The sequence below is a fragment of the Eriocheir sinensis genome, chromosome 57 (genome assembly GCF_024679095.1).
Source record: "Eriocheir sinensis breed Jianghai 21 chromosome 57, ASM2467909v1, whole genome shotgun sequence".
In the NCBI taxonomy this organism is placed as follows: domain Eukaryota; kingdom Metazoa; phylum Arthropoda; class Malacostraca; order Decapoda; family Varunidae; genus Eriocheir; species Eriocheir sinensis.
The window spans coordinates 1,889,549-1,892,952 of record NC_066565.1 but is presented as its reverse complement, the minus strand read 5'-3'; the positions used below and the strand labels follow the sequence as shown (position 1 = coordinate 1,892,952).

Here is a 3,404-nt window from a genome sequence, read left to right as displayed (position 1 = left end):
TACTCCCCTCCTTTTCTCCCCTTCTCCCTTTTTTTCTCTCTCTCCCTCCTCCCTTCTCTCCTCCTCCTTCACTTCTCTCCCCTTCATCCTTCCCTTTTCTTTCCCTTCTCCATTTCTCTCCCTCTCTTCCTCTCCTCCCCCTTCCTCCCCTTCTTTCCCCAACAAGGACAAGATCATCTCCCCAATCTTAGTCTACGTGAGGAGGAGGAGGAGGAAAGGAAGGGGAGGAAGGTGTCACGTGGTATGCATTCACCTTCCTTTTGAAAATGGGGAGGAGGAGAAGGAGGAGGAGGAGGAAGAGTAGGAAGAGAAGCAGAAGGAAAAGGAGGAGGAGGAGGTGAGGGAGGAGTAGTAAGTTGCACAAGAAAGGCTTTGGGAGGAGGAGGAGTAGAATTAATTAGAGAAGAAAGGGAAGGAGACGACAAGATTATGAGAGAGAGAGAGAGAGAGAGAGAGAGAGAGAGAGAGAGAGAGAGAGAGAGAGAGAGAGATTAAAGGAAAGCGAAGTGGAGGAGAGGGAAAGAGGAATAAAAGGGAAGGGAAGGGAGAGGAAGGGAATTGAAGGGAATTGAAGGGAAGAGAAGGGAATTGAAGGGAAGGGAATTGAAGGGGAGGGAAGGGAAGGGAGAAGAAGGGAAGGAAAGGGAAGGGAAGGGAAGGGGAGAATTTCACTATTTAAAGAGTACTTGTGGCATTCAATACACACGCACGCACACACACACACGCAAGAGCAATTAACAAGCACAAAGAGAAACCCAACCTCTCTCTCTCTCTCTCTCTCTCTCTCTCTCTCTCTCTCTCTCTCTCTCTCTCTCTAATTTGATGTTTTCTCGCCCCGTTTTTCCTCAACCCCCCCCCCCCCCTCTCTCTCTCTCTCTTATCTTCCCCGACTTGCTACAAACTTTTTAGACACACACACACACACACACACAGCTTCCGCCTACCTGCCTTGTGTGTGTGTGTGTGTGTGTGTGTGTGTGTGTGTTCTTATCACGTCAAACTTTCTATCACATTTTCTTGCACGTTTTCCTTTTTTTTTCATCTTTTCTTTTTTTTTCCTCTCGAGACTTAACCATGACGCAATTCTCTCTCTCTCTCTCTCTTATTGTCAGAATTTAATGGACTGGAAGAAAGGGAAAAAAAAACAATGAAAAAAAATAACGATGAATTAAGGAAAAGAATGTGAAAAAAAATCCTAACAAAGAGATGGATTCGAACTGGTGCAATTTAACAAAGGGTCGACATATTGTGACATTAATCCACTTACTCTCTCTCTCTCTCTCTCTCTCTCTCTCTCTCTCTCTCTCTCTCTCTCTCTTAATTCTTTTTCTTCCTCCATTTTTCTTCCTCTTTTTTTCCTCTCTCTCTCTCTCTCTCTCTCTCTCTCTCTCTCTCTCTCTCTCTCTCTCTTAATTCTTCTTTTTCTTCCTCCATTTTTCTTCCTTCCTCCCTCTTTTTTTTCCTCCTCTTCCTCATTTTCCCTCCATGCTATGTTTATTTTCTCTCTCTCTCTCTCTCTCGATATAGCAACACAAACAGTAATAATAATAGTAATAATAATAGTAATAGTAATAATAATAGTAATAATAATAATAATAGTAATAATAATAATAATAATAATGATGATAATAATAATAATAATAACAAAACAAACGAAGTACATATAGAATGAAAAGAAAAAAGAAAAGAGAAGAAAAAGGGAAAAGGAAAGGAAAAAAAGAAAAGGAGAAATAATTAAAGAAAAGCATAAAGAGAAAGAGAGAAAGACAAAGAATATGAGAATGAGATAAAGAAAGAAAGGAAAGAAGGGAAGATTAAGAAAGAAAGAAAGAAAGAAAAAGAAAGAAAGGAAGAAAATCACATATGCAAAGCTGTCCCATTTGAACGCTTGACGCATGATAAACACACACACACACACACACACACACACACACACGTACTCGCTTCTAATTGTGATGCATAATATTTTTGAGCTGTGTGTGTGTGTGTGTGTGATGTTAACCTATGTGAGAAGACTTGTTGAGGCATCGAAAACATCAGCAACAACATCAACAACAACAACAACATTAGTAATAACAGCAGCCATAGTAGATTCAGTATTCTTTGACGTTTTCTGGACGCAACACTATTTCCCAAGGTCACGAAGGAGAGGAGTCGCGTTCTAATGAGTGTTTTGAACCGTTTTCACATCCATTGTGCAAAAGGTGTTGGCTGAGCGGTCCCCTTGCATGCTGTTCAAGTCCCGTCCGTCTCTACAAACAGACAATTTTCAATCATCGCGAGTGGCTTAAAACTATACCCACGTGCTGTCCTTAAGACCACCAGTCAACCCGGATTAAAGCTGACTAACCGCGCGGGGCAAATATTAGCTTGCTCGTCTCTTGTGATTCCGGAACATTTGAATCACAACTGTTGATTCGAATGCTCCGGTTCGCTACTGGATTCCCCTTACTTCCCGAACAACCCTTGATTCCTAGCAACACTACAGTGGGGCAAAGATCAGTTCCAGGGGCAGCATGAGCCAAGCAAGATGGTGTCACTGTAAACACTTGCCTGCGCTATGAACGGGCTGGCCCCATCAAAATAACCTACCGGTGCAACAGGCAGAACTTAAAAATGGATAAAAAAGTAAGGAAATGAATAAATAAAGCCTTGTCAAACTATCACTAGGCTCATAAAACTACCCCTGGCAATACTATCATAATCACTATCAAAGGCTTAGCAGATGTGGGAGAACGGTTTTGGAATATGGCTTCTATTTGTGTTTGTTCTCCTCCTTTAATTGTTTTCTCCACTGCAATAAATAAATAAATAAATAAATAAATAAAATACCCCTTTCTGTCCAGGGTATCACTAGGCTCATACAACTACCCCTGGCAATGCTTCCATAATCCCTACCAAAGCCTTATCAACTGTGGATGTGTGGGCTCAGAAAAGTTTAGGGGTATTTAGTTTTTTTACAGCACAGACAGCAACTTAAGGGCAACAAAAAGATGTGTGTGTTTGTTTGTGTGTGTGTGTGTGTGTGAAAAGTAGTGGAAATAGTAGTAAGTTAACGAGAAAAGTAGCCATAATTTAAGTAACAGAGAGAGAGAGAGAGAGAGAGAGAGAGAGAGAGAGAGAGAGAGAGAGAGAGAGAGAGAGAGAGTCATCAAATTGAATCCATACTGTCCATCACGCCCACTTTATGAACCAACGGCGTAGTAGCAGTAGTAGTAGTAGTAGTAGTAGTAGTAGTAGTAGTAATAGTATTGGTAGTAGTAATAGTGGTAGTAGTAGTAGTAGTAGTAGTAGTAGTAGTAGTAGTAGTAGTAGTGGTGGTGGTAGTAGTAGTAGTGGTGGTGGTAGTAGTAGTAGTAGTAGTAGTAGTAGTAGTAGTAGAGGAGGCAAAGGTAAGGTCAGGT

The 3,404-nt window shown here is 41.2% G+C and overlaps 1 long non-coding RNA gene across 50 annotated transcripts in view; it reads right to left on the bottom strand.

The window, feature by feature from the left end:
• Window positions 1-1,364: 1,364 nt before the first annotated feature.
• The window catches only part of LOC126984514 (uncharacterized), a 5,680-nt gene continuing 3,640 nt past the window's right edge, over window positions 1,365-3,404 (bottom strand). For all 50 annotated transcript variants that reach the window (XR_007736901.1, XR_007736912.1, XR_007736934.1 and 47 more), the window contains one exon: window positions 1,365-3,404. This exon is cut by the window's right edge. This is a non-coding gene — a long non-coding RNA (uncharacterized LOC126984514).